The following is a 14,081-nucleotide window of genomic DNA, read 5'->3' as shown; positions in this document are numbered from 1 at the left end:
CGGTTTTATGAAGACCTACAAGACCTTTTAGAACTAACACCCCCCCCCCCAAAAAGTCGCATCAGGTGTGTCTATATCTCTTTGCGACCCCATGGCCTGTAGCCCGCCAGGCTCCTCTGTCCATGGGATTCTCCAGGCAAGCATAGTCTAGTGGGTTGCCATGCCCTCCTCCAGGGGATCTTCCCAACTCAAGGATAGAACCCGCATCTCTCTGTCCCCTGCATTGGGAGGTGGGTTCTTTACCACTAGCGCCAACTGGGAAGCCCTTTAATTTAGCACTGCTAGTGAAAATTCACCTAGGACCAGCACTGATACAGCCTGAGACATAGAGTCCATCTGGCTACACAAGATTTCTTCCGAAGTTGTTAAAAATGCAGCCCCCAGGCTGCATTCTATCAGCTCGAGATTCAGAAGGTCTCTGGGTGGGGCCCACAAATATACTGCACAGTAGAAAGCCAGTGGGTTGTTTCCGACGTGCGAGAAGCTTCAGAAGTACTGGCCTGACCGGTAGTATCTAGTTCTACTCTCCTTTTCCTCCTCCTCATTCTCCTCTGTGGGGCTGGGAGGAAAACAAGAACGTTTCTGAGTAGGGAGTCTGTCCCGCCCACTGTCTGTAATACCAGTTATTCCTCCAGCAGTCAGTGAGGGACCAGCTGGTCAACTTGACAGCTAAGGGTGTCAGCAGTGGAACAACAGAAACGAGGTAGCAGACAAGTGAGGAAAACCTGTTGAAGCAAAACTCCTTCAGGAAAAGGTGTGGCTTCCAGAGTTGATGCCTAAATTCAGAACAAGTATCTTTGTCTTTAGCTAAAATAATAACCGTAATTTTAAAAATATATATTATATTTTATATATGTATGTGTGTGTGTGTAGATGTGTGCATATGTCTGTCTATTCCTTCATAGCTGTCTCCTGCACCCAGCTTCTATGCCAGGTCTATGATTTTGGCCTTCATTTTTTATCTTCAGAAGGATTATGAGAATTACTAGTATTACCTCAAACAATGTAATGCCGAACCACTTTTTAAAAAAATCCATAAGATGCCTAATAATTTAGGAAGCAGATGATATTCTCTAACATATGAAATAGTTCCAGTGAGTTTTCTTTTTCAAAAATAGGTTTTCTTATTCTCTTAAATGACTGTTTAAAATTTTTTAAGAATAAATATAGCTAATATCCTTTAAAAACACACAAAACTTTCATTTTAATAAGCACTCAAAGCACTTTCCCAGTTAAAACAAACATCAGCCCTTCTAAAGCAAGGCTAAATGTTAAGTGGGGAATATAGAAGAGACATAAAAATAACCCCCATTCTTACGGGATTAATCACTTAATCCTATTTGACCAGTCCCTTGGTCTCTAAGCTTTGCAAATGAAATAAAATTTCTCACTTGATATTTGGCTAGGATTTCCAATCATGAAAGAAGAATTGTGTCATATTCCTATATACTGCTCATTTCCTGAACTCAGACACTGTGCTGAGCAGCAGCAGTTGAGTCTTTCATGATTTGCTCCCTAACCTCCTCACTTGTTACACTCCCAGACTAAATTCAGCTTTCTTCTAGAACCAGATTTCTAGAATTTACAGTTAGTATACAGCAATGGTTCTCAAAATCTAGTCCCTGGCCCAGCAGCATCAGTATCACCTGGGAACTTGTTAGAAATGCAAATTACCAGGCCCCAGCCTGCTGCTGCTGCTGCTAAGTCGCTTCAGTCGTGTCCAACTCTCTGCGACCCCATTGACGGCAGCCCACCAGGCTCCCCCGTCCCTGGGATTCTCCAGGCAAGAACACTGGAGTGGGTTGCCATTTCCTTCTCCAATGCATGAAAGTGAAAAGTCAAAGTGAAGTCGCTCAGATGTGTCAGACTCTTTGCGACTCCACAGACTGCAGCCTACCAGGCTCCTCCGCCCACTGGATCCTCCAGGCAAGAGTACTGGAGTGGGTTGCCATTGCCTTCTCTGAGGCCTCAGCCTAGACCTGTGGAATCAGAAACTCTGGGTGGGGCCCAGCAACATGCCTATGAACCACCACTGGTTTACAGCAAGTAGAAAAATGGGTTTCCTTCTATATGTCCAAAGCCAGGGGTAGTGTATACTCTATCTTGACATGGAATAAAGACATCCAATTAAGACATTCCTCACAACTCCCACCCTCAATCCACTGTGTTTTATTTTAACAAGTTAGATAACAAAACAAGCCGTAATCAGAGATTTAGTTTGAAATAGATACTTAACAGGCATCAGTTCTCATCTAGCCTGATTTCATCCAATATCATTTACATCCTCTTACATCCAAGTTCTAAAAAAAGATCTTCAGAATATGTGCCTCATATACTTTAGTGATTCTGCAATAAAACATCAACTAGGGTCTGAAGATGTCAAACTTACTAAAGAAGAAAAGTGGAATTATTTGCTATTTTAGAACTCCATTGCATTCAACAGGGAGTTCACATTTAGGATTTCTTTCACCTTTATACTTTCCAAGTTAATAGAATTAAACCAGAATACTCCATTCTTCAAAAGCTTCTAGCTAGGTAGAATGTTACTGCACAACTTCCTTGCTTTCAATGGGGACTGAAAAGCCCTGGTACGCAAATTTAGTATATGTAGACAGTTACATCTGGTAAACTCTCAGATGGTGAGTGCAACCTCAGCACAAGCCTAGGTAATGGACATTGAGAACACCACTATCAAAAGCAAGCTCTCAAATAATTACACTCTTTTCTGCTCCTGTTAACACTATACTAAAATCTCATACATGCATGCTAAGCTGCTTCAGTCATGTCCAGACCCTGTGGACTGTAGCCTGCCAGATTCCTCTGTCCATGGGATTCTCCAGGCAAGAATACTGCAGTGGGTTGCCCTCCTCCAGGGGATCTTTCTGATCCAGAGATCGAACCTGGGTCTCTTATGTCTCCTGCATTAGCAGGTGTGTTCTTTACCACCAGCGCCACTTGGGAAGCCCTATTAAAACCTCACTTTCCCTGATTTTAATGCATTCTAAAGGGTGGGCAAGACCAGTCTACAGTCTATAAAGTATACTTTCAAAAAGCAGGTAATCCCCATGAACTGTTTCAGAACACAAATAAATGAAGAGAACCTTCTAATGATTAGTATACAGGTTCGTGCATGCTAAGTTGCTGCAGTCATGTCTGACTTTGTGTGACCCTATCGACCGTAGCCTGCCAGGTTCCTCTATCCATGGGATTCTCCAGGCAAGAATACTGGAGAATGCTTCCATTTCCTTCTCAGGGATCGTCCCGATCCAGGGATGGAAGCTGTGTCTCTTATGCTTCCTGCACTGGCAGGCAGGTTCTTTACCACTAGAGCCATCTGGGAAGCCCACAGTATACAGGTAGCTCAACTCATTAAACAGAACAGAAATAACACAAAGGAAAATCACAAACCAATTTCCATGCTATAAGAACAAACCTAAGGATACCAAGCAAGGGCTTCCCTAGTAGCTCAGCTGGTAAAGAATCCGCCTGCAATGCAGGAGACCCCAGTTTGATTCCTGGGTCGGGAAGATCCCCTGGAGAAGGGAATGGCTTCCCACTCCAGTATTCTGGGCTGGAGAATTCCATGGGCACTATAGTCCATGGGGTCGCAAAGAGTCGGACATGACTAAGCGACTTTCACTTATGGATACCAAGGACGGAAGGAGAGTGGGATAAAATGATAGACTGGGACTGACATATATACACTATTATGTATAAAGTGCACTTCCCAGGTGGCGCTATTGGTACAGAACTCGCCTGCCAATGCAGGAGACTCAAGAGATGCAGGTTTGATCCCTGAATTGGGAAGATCCCCTGGAGGAGGGCATGGCAGCCCACTGCAAGCCTGGAGGATCCCAGGGACACAGGAGCCTGGCGGGCTAGAGTCCGTAGGATCACAAAGAGTCAGACTCGGCTGAAGCAACTTAGCATGCACACACATGTATAAAATAGATAGCTAATGAAAACCTACTGTATAGCACAGGCAACTCTACTCAATGCTTTGTGGTGACCTAAATGGGAAGGAAACCCAAATAAGAGGGGATATATGTATATGTATAGCTGATTCCCTTTGTTGTACAGGAGAAACTAAAACAACATTGCAAAGCAGCTGTACTCCATTAAAATAAAATAAAAAAAACTAACTCCATAAGCATGCCAGAAATATTTTAACTAACAAATGTCCTGGGCTCTGGATTGAACAACCAGGGAACAGTGAGTCAGTATGTGAGAAACATGTTAATTTTCAAACTTGCAGACTTCACTGAAAATTATTTTAAATGTGTTATGAAGTTGGAGCCCTAAAATATTCACATACCTTTTGATGAACTCGGCCTTATTCATGTTATTTGGAAAATTTAATGCCATTTGTGTTCCATAAGTTAAGAATGTCTTAAATATACTTTTAGAGACAATATTTTTAAGACATTTTCCATGCTACAAACATATAATTTCAAATAAAACAGGATCAAATAAAATCAAGCAAATTATTTAAAAATAAAGCAAAACAAAAAAGTTATGATCAAATAGGGTTTAGCCCAGAAATGCAAGGGTGGTCTAAAATTAAGAAATAGAAAAAAACACAAACCTCTACCTGAGCATTTCAACCATTGAAGAAAAACAGATATTATAATTCTATTTTTGGAAAGGTTTATATGCATAAAAAGATCTAAAAAGCAAAAAATATAATATTTTTGGTGGCAAAATTAAGATGTTTTTCTTTTTATTTTGCATTCTGAATTATTATTTAAAAGTGATTATTTTATAATCAAGGGCAAATGTTATTTTCTTCTTCTTATTTTTTCTAATGTATGTATGTGGCGTATAAACTAGAGGGCTTGAATTTCCTGCCTCTTGAGGTAGCTCAGACCACTTTGGGAATGTGCACTATACAAAACTGCCCTATCTTCCTTTTTAATAGGTCCTCCTAGAGTGACACAGAAAAAAAAAATCAGAAAAGTTTAAACATGTTAGAAATGTAAATACAATTAAAAATAATACATATGCATATGAAAAAATACAAGTGAATATGAAAAAAAAGCAGCTATTGAAGCAATGAGGACTGCCATTTGGCAGTTTCAGTATTTTTTTAAATATACAAAACTGAGTAAACAAGAAAAATAAAGCTGCCAAATCCTTCCTGGGGCCCCTCTTCTAATCTTTTCCACACACTAATACTATGTATTCACCTGATACTAAAGAGATGGGCAGCATCTCAGATTCCTTTTTCTCCTCTCTTTCTCTTCACTCCATTTCATTCATTCATTCATTTCTTCACTCATTTTTTGGAAAAGGTAATACAAACATATGATTCAACAAAATTTTATAATATACATATATGGGCTTCCCAGGTGGTAGTGATACAGAACCTGCCTGCCAATGAAGGAGACATAAGAGACATGGGTTTGATCCCTAGGTCAGGAAGGTCCCCTGGAAGAGGGCATGCCAACCCACTGCAGTATTCTTGCCTGGAGAATCCCACTGACAGAGGAGCCTGGTGGGCTATAGTCCACAGGGTCGCAAAGAGACAGAACTGAAGCAGCTCAGCATGCATGCATATATAAAGGCATATATAGTGAAATCTGACTCCTACTTCTATTTCTTTCATTGGTTTCTTATATATCATTTCAGAATTTCATTTTGCAAATTATAAGCAATGTATATTCTTATTCTACCCATGTTTTTCTCTTCTTCATTCTTTTTACAGCTATGCAATATTCCATGATTTTGGATGTATCAAGGTTTACTTAACTAGCTCCTGTTGATACACTGGAGTTATTCTTTTCATGCTACTACAAACAATACCAAGCATAACTATGTAAATACACTAAGTTCATTTCTGAATGTGTCTTTCATGATGCTTCTGAAGTGGTGCAGGATATTAGATTACTGCAAGGTGACACAGGCTGAGAAGTCAGCTCCTGTTCTCATTATACATAGCAATATGTAGCAAAAGACTTGAACAATTCCTTGAACCAAGCAAATGTACTCTTAGGGGACCTAAAAAAATAAAGTGACCCCAACAGAACACCCAAGATAAACCTGTTACTATTAAATAATGCATATGCACGCACCAATATGCATAGAAAGTATACATCCATCAAAATGTTAACCATTGTCTCAGGATGGTACATTTATGAAGTGCTTTGTAGCTTTTCCCTGCTTTTACCTATCAATACTTTTCAATTTTACTGTAGAGAATAAGTACTATTTTTATAATATAAAATTAAAAACTAAAAATGTTCATGAAAATTAAACTGGATGCATTTCTTCAGTCTGTCTTTTATTTGTATACCACTTCAGAGTTCAGAAAGTGTTTACATGCATCATTTAATTCTTTTTTTCACACTTCAACATTTAATTCTTATATTACCCCTATGTGTCTTCACTTTGTCAAAATGGGAAAGGAAAAAAAAAATGTAAAAAGAGGCTACAGATGGTGAGGCAGTTGTTTCCCAAGGTCATTCAGATAGAAAGTTGGCAGAGACAAACCTCAAACATAGAGCTTCTGACTTCAAATTCTTATCAAAATCATGATCATTGCTTCCTTAGTTTTAACAATACCTTGGGAGTTAATCATAATCAGAATTTGACAGATGAATTAAAATTATGCAGCAAGGTCATTAATTCATTCTCATATAATCAAATCTTATTGAAAAGAAAACACTGGCAATCAACCCCTGAAATTCCAGAATCAGAAAAGGGTGTGGACTTTCAGTATGCTCTTGAAATGCCCTACTGGCAAAATGTATGTCTAATATGGCCTAAAAGGAATGCAAAATAAAAGCAGCATTCTCTCAAGGTGGAAGAGTATCATTCCAAGACGGCTTCTGCCTCTGCCCCCACCACTGACTCCTGCTCTGGTTCTGTACCTTCCCAGGGTGTGTCTGATCACCTTATCGAATTTCAAAATATGAACAAGCCATACTTTTCAAGGGAGGAGGTGATCATATAATAATTATTTTTTAAGTTTGGGACATATTGACCAAGATGATAATAACTTGGCTAGAATGTATTCTTTCTCTCCAAATGTCTCTCCTTCCTCTCCTTCTTATCTATGAGATTACAGAATTATACATTATTTTACAGTGGACATGGAGACTACCGATAAATCTCGGTTTGGTAAAAATACATTTTAATTCATCATTCCTCAAATTCTGTCTCATATAATTCTGTTCCAAAAGATGTTTAGGTATGCTGTGGGAGTGGGTTGAATACAATGTAGCCCTTTTGGAGAGCCGTTAAGGATGTTAATATAATAAAGACTTTAAAGATGCCCTGCATTTCAGAAAACTTTAACCCAGTTTATTTTGACACAAAATTCTACTATGGCATAACTATTCACATCTTATGCTCACAGACACTGCCTGAACAAATGGAACTATTAACTGAATGCCTAAAACAGATATAGCAAAAAGGGATAATTTTTAAATCTTTCCTACCACTAAGTGTCTTCACAAAGTCCCTGCTTTGGTCTGGTGCACTCCACCAAGGCACAGCTCCAGTGCCACCTCACTTAAGAAATCTCCCTCCAGCCTTTCACATTATGAAACGCTCCTTTCTCCTGGTTCAGACAGCACTTTATTCCCATCTCTATTACCTCACTTACACACTAAATCATTTATCTGTCTCCTTGCTAGCTTGTTAGCCTCTTGAGAGTAAGTCTGATTACATTTTCAGTACCTTGAAGAGTACATACACATAATGACCTTCATGATGAATTCACTACAGTGTAAAAGTTCCCAAAAGTCAGTATTTGTATTTCTAAACTGTTGATACCCTGCCAACAACCTGAGGATATTATACTTTCTCCCTAAAATTTACATCTGTTACTAAGCAGCTATGATCATAAGTTAATTCAGTTGTGACATGCCTTCCGCCCAAGCCCACTGATTTTGATTTTTGTTTGTTGTTTAATCTGCTAGGAGTATATAATAAACTTCATTATCTTTTTATATCTCTGTGCCTTTGCAACTGCTAGTTCCTATTTGGAATGCTGCCTCAAGGTTTTATTCATCTAGAAAACCTTCCTACTCATTCTTTAAGAACCAGCTTAAACAATATTTTCTCTGGGAAGCTTTCCTATCCTTCCATCCTTTCCGGAAGAGTTAAGGAATTCCTTAAGTCAGACATTTATGCATTTATTACCATGCCTCAGGCACAGAACTAAGTGCCAAAGATAGAGGATGAAGATGTTAACCCTCCCTCATGGAGAATAGTCACATAAGAAGACAGCCATATAAAAAAATAACCACACTATAATAATGTCAAATGCAACATCAAAAGGAAGATCTATGCAATATTTGATATGTAACAATTACTTTGTTAGGTGCTCTATTAAACACTGTCTATGATCATGGTAGACAAGTATTTGAATAGGACAGAAGTCCATGAAACTCTAAGGACCACTCTATACTCAGTTGTTTTCTGAAGAAATTGTCACCAAGGGGTTCTTTCTGTATATGCTACAGTCTGCATCATAGATAATACATGAAATCAATCCTACTTCTTTGGCTATAAACTCCTGGACCAAATTCAGAACTCTAACTAAGGACAATCTATAGGCTGAACGTGAGGAAGATCACTTAGGACATGGCTGGGTTCAAAATTTTGAAAGGTGACAAAACAATCCAATCAGATACTCTCTCTTAGGAAACACAAATGTTGAGTGAACAAAACAAAAGAAAGTAGGTCTTCAGAGCTTAAATCCTAAACCTATCCTAAGGTTCTGAAAGCACTAGGGCCAACAGACAATATGGTGGTTAAGATGATATTCCACTCTAGTTTACATTAAACCCTCATCATCAAAAGTAATATGTGTGTGTCTCTTCCTCTCAACCAACAAGGGCCTACCACATCAGATCACCACTTCTGAAATCAGAAAACAGGCTTTAAAAGTTCAACAGCTTGACCAAGGTCACTCAGGTGGCAAATGCAGACATTAAAGACCAGATCAATCTGATTCTTCTATAATATCCTACCAGCTATATGAGTAAACAGCCTCAAAATCAACTAACGACAAGTAGAGAGGCTCAAAAGGAAGAGTATTTGCATGGAGTAGAACAGAAATGTACTGGAAATCACCTCAAAATCAACTAACGACAAGTAGAGAGGCTCAAAAGGAAGAGTATTTGCATGGAGTAGAACAGAAATGTACTGGAAATCAGTATGTTAAGAGGATGTGAAGTGGGAGGGGCCGCCCAGGGCTTTATCTTGGTCAAATTAATCTCTAATTCCAAACTAGACCTCTCTCCTGAGCTCCAGACGTCTGTCTTTGTTATTCTAATGGAGCATCTAAAAGGGCAGCACGACACCACAGTCTAAAACAGAGCTTGGCTTACAGTAAGTACTTAATAAATATTTGTTGAATAAATGAATAAGAGAATGAATTCTCAAAGCAGTTAAAGGCACATTCTACAGTGAGTTGCAAGGAGGGTTACCCTGAAATAGATTCCAGGGCTCATTTGCAAGTACACTGGATCCCCATTATTTGTGGGTCCTGTATTTGCGAATTTGCCTACTTGCTAAAATTTACTTGTAACCCCGAAATCAACACTGATGGTGCTTTGGCAGTCATTCACGGACATGCACAGAGTGGCAAAAATTTTGAGTCACTCCTGAGCATGTTCCCAGATAACGTCAAACTAGGCAGTGCTCTGCTTTTTAGTTTCAGCTTTTGTGGGGATGACAAAGGACGCAGGTCAGTAGGGGGCAGTGCAGTGCAGAGGGGGTGGGGTGGGCAGGGTTTCTGAACTCCGGCACCTGTTAGGGGTTGGCCTCAGGCAAGTCACTTAACACTTCTGTACCTCATTTTCTCTTCTGTAAAATAAAGAAATAGAATCTACCAGAATGAGTTGTATTTAGGAAAAGGTTAAAATCTATGTGAGATATGATACTTTCCCTAGGAGCAATCGTTCAGTATTCACTAATTTAGTGCTCTGTGTGATTTTATATATTCTCAGGAATAGCGAGAATCACCTGTAATTATTTATAACGAGGTAACAAAAAATACAGTTAACAATTATTCGAATGGAGGGGAGGCAGTGTGAGGCTTCAGTAAGATTTTCAAGTAGGACCTCACCAGGCACAGAAGGTATGGAAAAGTCTTTTAAGAGAGAACAGTACCTACAGAGAAAAGCCCAGGTATGTGAAATAAGCAGGTAGTTTGGGAAAAGGCACTTCAGAAGGTCTGCAGCAGCAGCACATGAGGCCAGAACATTGTGCCCTGTGCTTCCCTATGCCCTGTACACGTCTCCCGCTATGGACCCTCTCCCTCCGCATTTAATTCTCAGTTTCCAGGTCTCTCTTCCCCCAAACTAGGAGCTCCTTAAAGGCGAGGTCTCTGAAGAAATCATAGTTATGGCTCTAAATGTGCAAAGGAGTAATTTGCTAAGCACAAATACATCTGAAAAGATGGTACAAAAAGAAGTCTGGTTTTCAACTGCCGCCTTATACCAACTCACAATAATGTGATAACCAATTCATAGATTTGTAATTTGTCTAGGACTTTTATTGGATGATTGCTAATAATTCTGTCATAATTTTGTTGCTGTTGTTCTAGACATCTAGGCATTTATTAGAGCAGTTTTAAGATTTTCCTCTTTTCAGTGTGATTTTCCATATTAACAGGGCTCAAACATATGGTCCATTAGACAATGCTGCCTCTTCAGATTAAAGACTCCTTTTAATTCTATTAGACTTACTTCTCTATATACAAGATACAGTTTTACCATAGTAAAATACAAGGCAGTATTGATATATGTCACAAATAAAGAAAACAACAAGAATTTTTCACAAAGGCTTGTAAAATTCTGGCTAAAACACAGCAGGCACAATGTTAAACTCACTGCTTACATTTCCCCACTAAGAACTAGGAAAAATAACTTCAATTTTATGTAAAGTCGTGAAATGAAGCACAGTTTGTTTTTCGGTTTTTTTTGAAGCACAGTTTGAATCTACAAGGCTTTGGACACCTGTATTTTCTTTCTTCCTCCCTTCCCCCATGCACACAGGATAAAAGACCCATCCGGCTCATCCCCATACTTCAATTTCATCCATCCCCTCAAACAAAATCCTCAGTGTCCAACATCCAAACTAATATTTTCAAAACCCTAAAGTCTCAATCAAAACTGAATATGATAGGTTACTTTTTCCCCATAAAAATTCTTGGCATATTTTATTTAGGCACAACATAGTTTGTACTTTATCTAGAAACATATGGCTAGAACCACCACTAATGAAACCCAAACTGATACATTATGAAAGTGAATACAAAATGCTGTTTTTAAAGAGATTTATTGCTATATTTATTGCCATTATTTGCTATATTATCCAAATCACAGTGCCATACAGCCATAATATGTCCTATATTTTATGACAAACTAGGGTGGTCAAGCCATTACTTACACAGCAAATTCTCCAACACTCCAGTTAAGCTGTTTCAAGTATAACCCAATTCTATTTAAATAATAATAATACATTTAAAACTTTCTTGCTGCCAGTAAACCCTTCTCATTTGTGTTTTCAAAAATGATCACCAAACAACTATAATGGGACAGATTCCAAAAAGGATATAATGATCAAGTGCCATTTTCAGGAAGGCAAGAAGCGGCTACCATTAACAAAACTGATTAAACTCCCCAACCTTCAAAAGCTCCCCGTACTGTATATTCCGCGTCTCTGGGGTTCACCTTCCAGCTGCCTGGTAGGGGCAAATGTTAGCTTCTATGAGAGATGAGGACGAAATTTAGGGGGTGGGAGGGAGCAAAGGGCCGACTCGCTGAAGAGAAGGATGAAGAGAAGAGGCCAAGGTCCCTAACTCACTAGAGATATCAACAATGAAGGCTAGAATAACGCGGGAAGCAGAGCGTGTTTAAGAAACGCAAATAAGGCGAGGGGTTGGGGGTCCGGCGAATGGGGGAGCGGCGAGATGCGCAACTCCACCACCTTCCCATCTCCGGGAGAAGGACCGCAGGAGGCAGCACTGGTCAGTTTGCCTAGCAGTGTGGCACGCACTCGGGCAGTGAAGGGACACGCAAGCCAGGGACTTCAGTCCGAGTATTAGAAGGGGACTGGGGGGTGGGGCAGGGGGCAGGGGAGTTGAGGGCGGGGTTAGAATAGCGCGCGGGTGCGGGGAGAAAGGGACCACAGACCGCCCAGCGCCCCCGAGGGGCAGGGGCTGATCCCAGCGGTCCCCCCTTCTCGTCGAGAGCCGCGACGTGGGACCTGCCGGCTTACCCTCCCCACAGGAGCTCGGGCAGGCGGGCGCCGTCCCTCACAGCCCCGATGGCAGCGCAAAGGGAGGCGCAGGGGCCCCCAGAGCCGGGAGACTGGCGCTTCCCGTGGGTTCTCTCTCCGGCAGCCCGGCGCGCGAGCCCACCTGCGTTAACTAGAAGCCCCTCCTCCGGACCGTCCTCCGCTACTCTTTCGAGAATCTCACCCGTCGCCGTAAAGGTCGCCGTCGCCAGAACCGTCTCGGTCCCTAGTACCAAAGCGCGAGCCACAGAACCGGGGGAGCGCCTCTACCACTAGCCAGGTTACCTCTTACTGCACACTGGCTTCTCACCCCGCCCCCGAACCCAAGCCATTGGTTGCTGGGCACCGCCCCATTTTTCTATTGGGCCAAAGAGGATGCCGCTCAGTCACCTAGAAGGGCACATGTGCTGGTTATTGGCCTAAATGTGAAGCAGTGCCCGCCCACTCCCTTAGAAATTTCAGCTTCTGATTGGTATTAATGTCTGTCTTTTCGCTCCCTTCGTTCTTTCCCTCCGGGTGGAGCGTCTCCTAGCGAGAGGCACCAGCTCTGATAGGTTGAATGGACGCTCTGCTTTTCCCGGATAAGGCATTGGGCCAAGGATCCGTCCGGCCCCACGTGGGGGAGGAGCCCAAAGCCCAGCATCTCTGGGTTTGTTTACACAGGCTCCTGCTCCCGTTTCCTTCCATTGGCTAAAACAGCAGCCACTTCCACCCGGTTGTGCCACTCAGCCTAGCGTGGGGAGGTGGGGGTGGGTGGTGGGGAACGGGGCATGGAGGCGGGCTTCCCTGGAATTTCCCAAGCTGTCAATTATCAAGGGAGGTGCTTTGAGCAAGGCTGGCTGGACCCTGATGTAGCCCTCCGTTGAAAAAATTTGGCAACTTGGGCTTTATGGAGGGGCTGGAGGGAAGCAGAGGGACTGTTCCATATGTCCAGAGACAAATCTAGCTTCTTGAATATTTAAAAAATAAATAAAACCTTACTACCCCCTTGGATTTACGATGCCCAGTCTTTACTTGCCAAGACTTTGAAGTTTATCCTTTCAGGGAGTGGGATTTCCTTATGGAAGTTTTTATACATCTTTGTTCCTCCCTACCTCTCATGTTAACTGTATACATAACATAAAGTAGAAGCTAAGTAAGTGATTGATAATGATCCAAGCTCCAACCCAAGCTCTGAGTGTATGATATGGACAAGACAGTGAAGCTGCATCCGCGGTGCTTATTCTGTAGCTGAGGAAACTGACAATAAACAAGTAACAATAAATAATAAAACAGCTCAGTCAGAATGGCCATCACCAAAAAGTTTACAAACAAATATGCTGGAGAGGGTGTGAAGAAAAAGGAACCCTCCTACACTGTTGGTGGGAATGTAGACTGGTGCAGCCACTCTAAATAACAATATGGAAGTTCCTTAAAATACTAAAACTAGAGCTACCAGGTGAACCAGCAATCCCACTCTGGTGTATATATCTGGCGAAAATAGTAATTCAAAAAGATATATGCATCTGAATGTTCACTGCAGCACTATTTGCACTGGCCAGGACATGGAAGCAACCAAAATATCCACCAACAGATGAAAGGATAAAGAAAATGTGGTTCACGTATACAATGGAATATTATTCAGCCATTAAAAGGAGTGGAAATAATGCCATTTGCATCCACATGGATGGACCTAGAGATTATACTGAATGAAGTAAGTCAGAGAAAGACATATCATATGATAGATATCACATATATGTGGAATCTAAAAAGAGAATAAAAAATAAAGTTAATTACAAAACAGAAACAGACTCACAGACTAAATAAACAAACTAATGGTTACCAAAGGG

At 41.0% G+C, this 14,081-nt stretch overlaps 1 protein-coding gene across 2 annotated transcripts in view; it reads right to left on the bottom strand.

The window, feature by feature from the left end:
• The window catches only part of PAIP2B (poly(A) binding protein interacting protein 2B), a 47,083-nt gene extending 34,539 nt beyond the window's left edge, over positions 1 to 12,544 (bottom strand). Inside the window, exon 1 of one of the 2 annotated variants that reach the window (XM_052649753.1) lies at positions 12,437 to 12,544. The gene's annotated coding sequence lies outside the window, so the exon portion shown is untranslated. Of the gene's footprint in view, positions 1 to 12,376 lie in introns of both variants that reach the window. The other variant, XM_052649752.1, reaches the window with a different exon arrangement.
• Positions 12,545 to 14,081: the final 1,537 nt, after the last annotated feature.

The sequence above is a fragment of the Budorcas taxicolor genome, chromosome 11 (genome assembly GCF_023091745.1).
Source record: "Budorcas taxicolor isolate Tak-1 chromosome 11, Takin1.1, whole genome shotgun sequence".
Lineage (NCBI taxonomy): Eukaryota > Metazoa > Chordata > Mammalia > Artiodactyla > Bovidae > Budorcas > Budorcas taxicolor.
This window is presented reverse-complemented; position numbering and strand designations above follow the sequence as displayed.